This window comes from Etheostoma cragini, chromosome 7 (genome assembly GCF_013103735.1).
Source record: "Etheostoma cragini isolate CJK2018 chromosome 7, CSU_Ecrag_1.0, whole genome shotgun sequence".
NCBI lineage: Eukaryota > Metazoa > Chordata > Actinopteri > Perciformes > Percidae > Etheostoma > Etheostoma cragini.
In genome coordinates, this window is record NC_048413.1 from 14489501 (window position 1) to 14501338 (window position 11838).

Here is an 11838-nt window from a genome sequence, read left to right on the forward strand (position 1 = left end):
ATATATATATATACACAGTTACACAAATTACACTTGTGTAACTGTTATCAAGCAGCTTAGCACGCAAGAAAGATGTTGCAACAAACAAAAGCTAACCGACAGTTTAAATGCACATGTACTGTTTCAGATTTACCCTGACAGTGTTCCAAATCACACTCCACCTCAATGAGAACACTTTGTTCTTGTGTTAAATTACTGGTACTGGCAGGGAGATACTTCTGTGGTTATTAAATGCAGCCAAACATTTCAGGGAATGGATCAGGATAAGGTTAAAGACACACTAGCTCTATACTACTACATTACATGTTTCTTTGCAAAAACTAACCAGTCAAACATTAGTAATATTACAAACTCAATTTTGAGACTTATTTGGGAGTTGATTGAGTTGTCCTTGGTCTTAAGAAACAAAAGCCTTAAGGGTGAGCAATAAATCAATGCAGAACTTGTTTTCCCTGGGCTATTCAGCCACTTGGGGTGTAAAACGCTCAAAGGCAGTGAGCACTTGAAAGTCTGGAGCTACGGACAGTTTCTGCCCAGCAATTATCCTGTCTGCGTGCCTCCTAAACACTGCATACCAGATATGTTTGGGCCTCTTCAGCAACAGTCCCACTTATGGAGACACAGATGCTAATGACACCATATTTTCAGAGCTGCAGAGACAGAGGGCCTCTGGCCATCACTTCTAAAACACATGCCACACAGCCTGCACCACCCACACCACACAGACCTGTTATTGATGACCATTGACAGCTCTCCTCTTCACTCGACTCAGGGTGGCCGCCATAGACCAGAAAGCAGTAAATACATCTTGTCAAGGTAACGCAACTTAATCCTAACTGCTTATCAGTTATCTAAACTTGTCTTGTTAGTGAGGATAGATATTCTATAAAAATGTGTTCATATATTGACATATTTTCTGTCTAAGTGCCGTCTAACACTTTGGGTTTCCTTTTTTGGGCTGTTGCTCAGTAAGGAGCAGACTGACAAGCACCTGTCACATGGATTGATGAGTCCAGCTGGTGAGCAAGAGGTGGGTTAAGAGACACAGGAGCAGGACACATTAAATCTGATGGCCAAGACGAGATGGGTGTGGTTGAGGCCCGAGCAGAAGGTTTGAAGGTGATAGAAAGATGAGGTAAGATAGAGGGGTAGAAGAGAGGGAGGGGTGATCATTGGGGGAGAAGGTGACAGGAAGTGACTCTACCTTGGATACCTTCAAGGTGACTCAGTTTGACAGAACATTCCCAAGGGTTTACTGCATAGAAGGATAGTCAGAGAGAGCGAGAGAGAGAGCAAGAGAGAGAGCGAGAGAGAGAGAATTTCAAGGTGCAAAAGCTGTTTGCAGATGTCCAAATACGCAGTAAATCACTCTGAGGACCTAAAGGTACTCAAATGCTTTTGGACTGAATCTGTCTCCCAGCCCAGCGGCTCAGGAATGACTAAAACATTAACAGGAGTCTTCGGGGTAGCAGCAGCAGCCTACCCATCCCCCACTAGTGCCTGCACAATCCCAGGGCTGTGCAAACATAAGGCCAATCCAAAATGGCCTCCATTCTGATGTTGTCCAAATGCATGTTTTGTTTGAAACCAAGGGAATGCTCGACTAGACGATAGGCTTGTACACAAACTATATATTTAGTTGTGTGTCCCCATTCTCATGAGTCAAAGTTGCCCCTGGCATTTCTGTAGAGAAGTCTGTGTGTCAAGTTACAGGTGTTCTTTTTAACACAGTTGCTTGAAAAAAAAAAAAAAAGGGTTTATGACTTCTTCTGTGGAGGGCTGAGGAAACAGAAGTGACATTGCGCTTAAAAAACAAGTTTAAACTTAGGATATAATTGCCTTAATAGCACAATAACAGATCGCCCCGCACAGCGTGCTATGCAACCATACTTCTGCAATCAATGTACTTTTCTGCAAACACCTGCCGACAAAAGTTGCCTTTAAACCTTTAATCAGACCGACAATCAAAGTGCTGAGAGGCGGGAAACAAGTTACATGTGAATGAAAACAAACAGCAATATTTAATTTAACAGGTTCTATTATTAACGAAGAAGCATTGCAACGAATATAAATAATTTAAAAAATTGAGACTTCTTCAAAAACTTCATCATTAGTGGCCTGGAATCATTACTTGGTTTAAGTTTTACTTCTTTGGTTTAGAATTAAAAGGAAAAAACAACAAAACCATTTGGTGAATGTTCAGTAAGAAGTTTAATGCAGCACCATTATTCAAATGTGCAATAACATTAATGTATCTATTTCTTATTGCTCATAAATGAGCCAAGTAGTGAAATGAGTAGTAGTGAAATGAATGAAATTCTTTTAACAGTTTTATGGGTACAAAATTACAACTCCACATTTTAAATTCATTGAACTGTAACTGGCAAGCTTACTTTAGAGAGTGAATAAATGTTCTTTTAATGTACGCTGTTTAAACTTTAAGAATGCATTAACATTACTGTGTTATAGTCTTAACATTTCTTTTTTTCTCCGGATATCATCCTATAGATAAGACCATTTTCACACCATCCCTCATTTTGAAATCCTCATTTTCAATCCATTGACCTCTAAATAGAAAATGACTGACATGACTTAATGCTAATGAAGAGAACATTAATAGGGGATATAAACCAAAGTGCTTATTATTACAGCAAAGCTTCACAAAACTATATGCCAGCTCAAATAATTACAATAGTAGTAATAATCTCAACAATGATTCATAGATTACACAGATATGCTTAATTAGCAACTTGCTTTAAAGATCTTCTAATAGAAGGACAGCAACAATATTGACACAAAAGGAAGAAATGGAGGTCCAAAGAGGCAGGACTGTCTGTGGCTTTCTGTTGCCTTCATGTGTGTGCTCGACTGCCCCCTGGCAGATGCAGATGTCACTGCACTAACATTTTACCAGAAAGGAAAACCACTCCCTACAATGGAAAACCCCAGAAAAATGGACCTGCGTCTAACAAATTTGTCATATACCCTCTAATTTATGCCATCTGCATTGTTGGGGGCTTAATGTCAATGAGAGGCACTGCAAATGTCTGAGGATCCAGGAATGATGAAAGGAAGCACATCACCCGAAACTCCCAGAGGTTTACCACTTCTTTTAAATCTTTAAAACACACAGGTAAAAAGAAAGAGCTTCTGAATACAAACATGGGATAGCCTACACTAGTATTCACAGCTTTGCAAAAGTATGCACCCTTTGGTAGTCTATCTTTCAAAAATTGCGATTACAACTTGCTTAGACCTAGAAAAATGAGTAAGTAAAGTAATGGCATATTTTCCGGTCTTTGGTCTTCTGCATTAACGCAATATGGTAATCAATCGCTGAGTCAGAGCCTTTCTGTTTCATTAAGATATTTTGGCAATGTTTAAAAGCCAAAAATGATAATTGCTGATGAACAGTCACACAATATGCATGGAGAATCGTTTCCATCTGAGCAGGGGACTACTGTGTATCAAATATAATGTACATGGCGGGGGGACATGCCAAGTAACATTTAATGAGTAACAAACAAAGCAAAGTATTAAGAATGAGGAGGGACACATAATGGAAGAAAGTATAACAAAACCTAAAATGCTCAGTAATCTAGCACTGCCAAGATAATACCTAGTTTTTAAACAATGGCACTGAGAGGGTAGAAAACCTTAAACACAGTTGGACAGTATATCTTTGTGACAGTCCATTTTACATTAAGCCTGCATGTTCACTGGTACACTAGCTATAATGCAGAAATGTTAGGCTATATGTGTTGTTAAACTACCCTCTGTCAGAAACACATGCTGTGTGACTGAACTGCAGAGTAGCCCACCACTGATGTGGGAATGGATACTGCATCACAGTACCTCAGTTTAACTAAGGGTGGCAGCACAGCCCCTGTCACAAGACTTAGCTAACTGGGATCACTGCCAGAGAGTCTCTTTAATGTCTCCACCTAAACCACCAGGACCACAGAGAACCACAATGACCAGTAACTTTGGTGAATGAAGAGAGCGTTTTGGCAGTTCTAGATGAACATTACTAGTTCATAAATTCATCAGAACTAGAACTATTAGCTCTATGTACACTCAATCAATAGCCCACTCTATCTTTGCCAATTATAAGTGGGAAACACTGCGTTGACACTTTTCACTCCTTAAGGACTGCCTTGTGCATCCCCTGATAAATGAACACATGGCAGAATATTCTAGAGGGGCCATTGCAGATAAACGTGCAGCACTGCATCCATTTTGGAGTGCTTTAAGTCTGCTCTGTGCAGGATGACATCACTCAACTAAGACCACTGGAGCAGAACCAGAGCCTGTAAGGCTATTCAAATTAATTAACAAATGACCTTAGATTAAAAGGGTAGTCATAGATCAGACAATGAAGGCATTTGTCAATTCAATAGGCAAGCGTGACTCTCATATGATACCTTTATTTAATTTCTCTGTGCTATAAGCCCATTCTTGGTTACACTGACATGAATACAGAAGTTAACATAAAAAACAGCTATAAGGCTAGAAAGGATAATTTACTTTTTCCTCTAAACCGTTTTAATGAATCTGCCCTGTATTAAAATGCCTTTGGATATAAAAGCATCACCAGTTGTTTTTCTTTTTGGGGAGGAAATTCCACAGTAAAGAAGCAACTAGGAATCATGTCACAGTGCTGTCTGATAAAGTGCGAAATAAGCGTCAGGCCAGATGGTTTTTTTCTTTTATTTCAAGTACAGACTATATCTGAACCATCTCAGAGAGACAAGTCAATCTCAAGGTTCGCTAATACAGTCCCATGGACAGGGGATAAATCCCTCGTAGGCAACAAAAAGCAGATCAATAAAGAAAGCATGTAAACAAACCCCAGTGGAAATGAAGTTAAGATGGATGGAGAGTGGGGTAGTAACGGTGACCAGCAGTGCTTCAAATGAAGCACAGGGACAGGGACTGAAAGAAAAATAAAAGGGCAGAAAGGAAGGGGGGCCATCAGGGTAAGGAGCAGTGGAAGATGCGTGGCCATGAAAGATAGAAAGGAACAGAGAAAGAGGGAGCTTGTGAGGGAGATGAGGGAAACATGAAAATGGGAGAGAGAAAAACGGTAGTGTAGAAGTGATTTACGCTAGTTGTATAATTTTCTACATTGCTGCTCCCCCCCCCCCCCCCCCCCCCCCCCCCCCCCCCCCCCCTCGGCCCTCCTTTCCTCAATATCCAACCCTCCCACCAGGGTGTGCTCCTCCTCACTGTCACACCAAGGAACAGTCCCTTGCCACACCAGCCAGTGATTAAGATTCTGCCGTGATGCGACTGCAGCACTTCGCAAATGGAAGACTGGACATAATTTCCCTAAAATGCTGTTTTTTATCACCTATTTCCCCTTCATCAGCTTGCCGCACACGATTGATAGCTGATGGCACCTCTGACAACTTAACGTTTTTATGGCTAGATTTATGGGCTATCTGCTCCTCTCCTTTTACAGCTCAAACTCTGTAAAAATGCTTATTTTTTAGATAAGGAAAGGGAGGGTGTGTGTCTATGTGTATGGAATGGTTTCACACCCAGCTAAATGTATGTATGAGAGAGAAGGACCCACCTCACTGCATTGCAGTCCAGATCAGTGCTACCAAGGATTTGTAACGACTAAAATTACGTCTGCATGAAACCATGGATTAAATAATACTTCTCACTACTTGGATAGCATGCAACCCAACTCTCATCACCTTCTCAGCAGCAAACATTTGCCATCATCCTCCTTTAAGGGAATAGTAAACACTTAAAACGGACAGTCATACAATATGTGCATTATTTTGGAGACTCTTAAGTCACAGATATAGGCACATCAAGGCAACATTTTATGTATTTTTTTAACAATAGACCAGACACATGATAGTGTAAGGGATCAACAGTAAAACACCCTGATGAAAGACACATGCCCCGTAAGCATGTATGTGAATGCTGGTTGATTGTGGGGGGAAAAATGTATGAGAATACATTATCACTCTCAAGTTATTTAGCTAAATGCAGTGACACTAAGACAGGTGAGCTTTGATGGCAGTGAACACCTGGGTGAAAACTACCTTGTTGAGTATTTGTGTGCATCTGTGTCTGTACATGTTGATTCAAGCAAGAGGTTTTCAGTGTACTGGGGGACTGCTGGACTTACTAGAAACCTGCAGTGGAAGTGTGGCCACTGCAGGTTTCCCCTCCCTGGTCAGATTTACAGCCAGTTCGGACTCCCAGTTAGCCTTCTCCTCTCCTACACTGATGAGCCTGGCAGATCCCAGACAGACGCCCCAAGGGACTGGAGTATGACAGGGTGTGGGGGAGGGGAGGGAAGGCGAAAGAGAGAGACATGAAGAGTAGGGAGGAGAGAGAAGAAGAGCAAGAGAGAACCAGTCTGATGAGATCAGTGATTCATGGACACCCAGGAAGACACACCCTGGAATGGGGTAATACCACACATGTTTTGACTGGGATGGCCCATAATTAATTAGGGTTACCAAGACTACAAGAAGCACCTTAGGGGGAGAGGTGCATGTTGTTTGATGCAGACTATATGGGGGTGGGGGTGTGTGGTGGGGTATGCTACAGTATGCTGGTCCCTTAGTAGAGAAGACCAATTTGTTGAGTAAAGAAAACCAGCACATTTTATGAGTGCATATTTCCATATCATGTTGCTCTGAATTTCTCTACACTCTTTTGTAACTGCAGCTGAGGGTGTCAGTGGATGTTGTGGATGTATGTTTTATGACATAAAATATGTAACTGGAAAAAGTGCAGCTCTAATGTGCTTAAATACAGCCATCCTCCCAGTGCAATAAACCCAGTATGGTGCTAACTTCTTCCAGAATAAACCATTGTGCCCTATGCTTCATTACAGGAGATAAATACAGTAATTACTGTGCACTGTATGAGAAAGCAGGCTGGTCCTCATTTACAACAAGAGTTGAATTACATACCATCATCTTTGTTTATAAAAGGTCTACTAATAAAGCTGCCTTAGTATATCACATCTCTTCTAAAATGTAAAGCTACCAGACCATATGTTGGCTTATATATAGTATATATATATATATATATATATATGGCTTAGCTAACTCTAAATACTGCACAGATAAGTATTGAATTAGAAAAGACTGCCTTCAAATAATATCAATGGAACAAATTAGGCCTACAAAGGATTTAAAAACTAAACGTCTCATCCCACTGTGGGATTTGAAGTTTCTGATGCTGTTGTTGTGCGTCTTTTGTTTTTTTCTGCTGAGATTAGGTCTTTCTTACAATAAAAATCTTGATCCCACTTACATTACCTGATAAAATAAAAGTTATACTGTATGTCTGCATCACACCCACATTCGTAAAGTGGTGTACTCATGAGTAAAACCTTGTTGTTCTTCACCTAAACGTTGAGTGTGTCCAAGACATTGTACTTCAATAACCTTTTCACATGCAGTCCAAAACAGCCCTCAGCTCAGCCCTGATCTTAATGACTCTGATTATTTCCTGTGATTACGTTTGCTTTCTGTCTTAAGCTTTATAGGCACTGAACAGTCAAGGTTAAAAATTGTGGCTTTGGAAAACGGACATAGCTCATGTTGTTTCAATTAAATTTGGGGCATAATGCATCACGGTTTGGTTGACTGAGTCAGACTCCTCATTTTCATTTACCAAAAGCAAGATAGGATTATGTACAGGCAGCCAGAGGATGATGGGAACGAGGCAATTACAACTTTACACAGCACCTGGGAGGTCCTGTAGGTTTGTCATCACCTGGTTTCCTAACAGCACCAGCCTGTTGACAGCATACTGTGACATTCTGGACAAGTACGGAAACACTTTCAGAACTACCAGGTAACATGACCTCAGTGCAGCAAAAAAAACTGTTCATCATCTAAATACAATTTAATAGAAGCCTATTAATCACACAATAAAGCATGGTCCCTTCTAAAAGGCCACAAACTGAGTTATTCTTTGAAAAATGGTCTCTTTCTTATTTAGCAATCACATTGCAAGCATACGTTGCCCAGTTTCATAAATCACTTCAAACATACATGGCATTTGATTAGAACCCATTAGCAATGAGCAACAGTGTGTGTTTGATGTGCATGTAGGAAGGGAGGCCTGTGCATGTGTCTCATCTCACATTTTCCATGGTCGGCTCTTTAGGATGTTCCTCATTAGTGTGAATATTAATGCGACCAGAAAGGGGGGAAGAGGGGAAGAAAAATGTAAAAGGAATTTGGAGGAGCTTTTTAAAGGGGCCATTTCATCAGAATCGTTATTTTTTTGCGGTTCTCTGAAGGCTCGTAACCGGCGGTCTATGAAGAGAGACATGCCGCAGCGGGGCTTAATTTAAAACCAGAAAGGTCACTGTGCTAAGAAAGGTCCACGGCTCAGCCAAAAATATAAAATGTGGAGGAGAAAACGAAAGCCGTGGGGGAGGAGGAGTAGGCCAAGAAAGAAAGCAGAATGAAAGGAGATCAGAGGATGCCGACTGGGAAGGGGGGACCCAGGCGGGAGGAAATACAATCAAGTAATTTGGAAAGACAGTGTTATGGAAGAGAGTACAAAAATCAAAAAATACGACAGAAAGAGGGAAACAGAGAATAACGAACTAAGTTGGAATTGAACTGGAACAGGCCTAGCATCAAACAGATGCAAGAGGTTTTTTCTTTACTTTAATGATGTTTTTGCAAGTAATTTGTTATAATGGCCAACAATTTCAAGGAAAAACACTGCATCCATACACAGTGAAGGATTGCCAATCTGTCCGACAATCTGTGTTGGCAGAAACACAACCCTCCCCAAGCCTTTACTGAATTAGGCTCCCTGTGCTTGGTACTGGACCAGAGTACTAATGGTCAGATGGGAAATTAGCACTGCCATATGCAACTCAGCACAAATTACATACAACTTTGAAAACAACATTTCTTCCTAGATCAGTCTGCTTATTTAAATTGATGATGATATACAGTAACTTGATTTGGCTGAGAAATGCATGTCATTGCGTTAGACTTGGCGTTGTTAACAATAGTAAAGTGTTCCGCAATGAAGTTGCCCCCCCCAACTCCACCTTACGTTCCACAAACTAACATCCCTGTCTTCAATCACTTGTTTATCTATCAGCTCACTTTAATTGTCCGCTGGGTTTTTGACTGCACCACATTACATAAAAGCACACAGGAGCCTCATGGCAGCAGCACGACAGCCTCTGATGTAAAGCCTCACGCTTTGCACAGATAAGACAGGTTCAATTTTAATGTTTCTAGCACACCGAGACGCACCAGGCTCACTTGTAAAACAGAATGCCCCCTTCGCTTGTAAACGCAGCAGCCCAAGAGGAAGCAAGACATGGGGGTTGGGCTGGCTGAGGTGGGACTGAATTAATAAGGAAGAGAGGAATTCCACTTGTCCAACTCCTGCAATCCATCTAGAGGATCAATTTCTTCTCTCAAATTCCCAATCCATTCCCCATCTCTTTTAAAAACGAATACCCAATTCCAATCACAGCTGCAGTAAAGCATATCTTGTAAAAGGTCATAGTGTGACCTATGAGTTTTCTAAATTGGATGCTGCTTGGCCCACTTTCCTTTGAAATACTGCGCAGCCTGAAATAAAAACTGCCCTGTACACAATCACACCACCAGTGGGACCTGCATCCAGCCCATCAGGTGGTGTTCATTTTGATGTGAAGTGTCACAGCACAGAGCTTAACAAGATATTGGTTGTCTGTGTTGAGGGAAACCGGACCAGAACTCAAACCTAAACTGGAGCGTGGGGACCCGGGGGTGATTTTGGGATAGGTATATCTGTGTGTGCTTGCCATAGGCAACATACAGGCATATCGTGGAGCATCTCTCCTGAAGCCAGCCAAGGGAACTGATCAGATGGACGATCAAACACTAATCATTCCCTCACGGCCCGTTCCGAGTAAAGCTGTCATTAATTTTGTGGAATTACATCAAATCTGAGACATTCTTTATGTGGCCCACGGCCTGTAGACAGTTATACGACAGGGACTGCTGCGCTAAGCAGATGGGGCAGCTTGGCCGTGCATACTAAATACCATCGTCCCCCATTTCTCCATCTCCGCCCTCCCACTCTGCCCGCCTTCCAGGCACATTGCTCCCTCTTTCTTTGTTTTCTACCCTTCTAATGCCTTTCCTTGACTATATCACACAGCCCTCACTGATGTCACGACTCACCCCCCACAGTGATAGGCACTATTTAACTCAAAAATGCAGATTGCTTTAAACATAATATATCCTTGACAGAAGAAAAAATATTTCTAAAAAGCTCTTTCACACACAAGACACATCTTGGTTAATTTAGTATGATGAGAAAATAAATAGTTTACATAGGCTACATAAATCTTTAATGTTTGTCTATTGGATGTTGACAACTTTAACAGTTTACTTGCCTACACACAACAGAAGGTCATAATCCCATTTGAGGTTTCCTTGGCAACTGATTACCGCTGAAGGCAAGTTACAATTTATGACTAGTGACACATACCTGCCATTCCCTTTGAATCAGACATGTGGTAAGCTATATTCAGAGAGCACCTCAGGTAATAAAACTGCAGTAGCACTCAGGGGCTATACCATTTTCTTATATTGCAAGGCATTCCAAGCCAGGCTGCTAGAAATCAGCAGACGACAGGGATTAAATTTGTGTGGATTAAATGTGTGTTCTGCATCAGATAAATAAACAGCATGCAGAGGCTTGTGTGCCAGACCAGTTGATAGACAGGTGTTTTTCCACCTAATTGTTATTATTTGTCCAGTTCACACTTCCCAAAGTAAAAAAAGTATACATTTGTGTGTGTGTGTGTGTGTGTGTGTGTGTGTGTGTGTGTGTGTCTCCTATATGTGCATGTGTGTGCATGTGTTGGGGGTGGGGGGTTATGACAGACAGAGAAGCCATAACAGCAGGCAGCCAGGTCAAGATCAAGCAGTTTCATGGACAATCCACTTTCAGTCTAGTCTCTATTAGGGGGAAGCCTCACATTCCTACTGCACAGCCATCTTCACACAACAGTGAGGCTTCAAAGTCAAGGCTAACTGAGGTCTGCCTGTTTTATAAAAAACAGTACCATAAAATACCAAACAATTAGCTAAACAGGTACAAAGCCAGTCAATAATAAATAATGGATTTTTATAGAGGTATTTTACATTAATGCTGACTGCTTTTTATACTGGTTAATTGACACCATGTTTTCTTTGTCTTTTTTTAAATAAAACCGAAGCAAGACATCCATTTTGAATGTTTGGAATGGCCAGTTGCTACAAAATCAAATTACCGGTAAGAACATGTGTTATATTTTCTTTTCCTAACATCCTAGCCAAAAACAGACATGTAAGCTAGTCATTGCAGTACAACATATTTAATTATCCTACTGCACAGAAAGCCACTACTTCCAGCATCACTTTGCTCACACAGGCTCAGCACACTATTAATCCACTTAAACACAATTTATAGGGTCTCAACATCGACTGTCCGTCGGCATAAAATTACATGAAGCGTCCTTATAGTGTCTTCAACAGACTAAATTAGCCAAACTGGACTTACTAATTGAGGAGGAGCAAAGAACTGTGTGACTGGATTGACTCATCAATGAGCAGAGATAAATAAGCAGGCTATGGGAAGAACATCAATAACTATAATAATACAGGATTTGCATTATTAAAGCAGCGTTTACTGAGGCATGATCAACTTAATTACTTAAATTTCCACTTATATGATCTAGGTTTCTGCTTTTTTTGTAGTCCCAGGAAGCCAACTGATCGTCCTTAGTGTTCTGCAAAGATATTGAAGGGGTTACGTCATCTACCTATTCATACACTTTGCTGT

At 41.1% G+C, this 11838-nt stretch overlaps 1 long non-coding RNA gene across 2 annotated transcripts in view; it reads right to left on the minus strand.

The window, feature by feature from the left end:
* Window positions 1–11838, minus strand: part of LOC117948357 — a 50601-nt gene that overhangs the window by 35155 nt on the left and 3608 nt on the right. For both annotated transcript variants that reach the window (XR_004657419.1, XR_004657418.1), the window contains exon 2: window positions 6156–6286. This is a non-coding gene — a long non-coding RNA (uncharacterized LOC117948357). The remainder of the gene's footprint in view (window positions 1–6155; window positions 6287–11838) is intronic.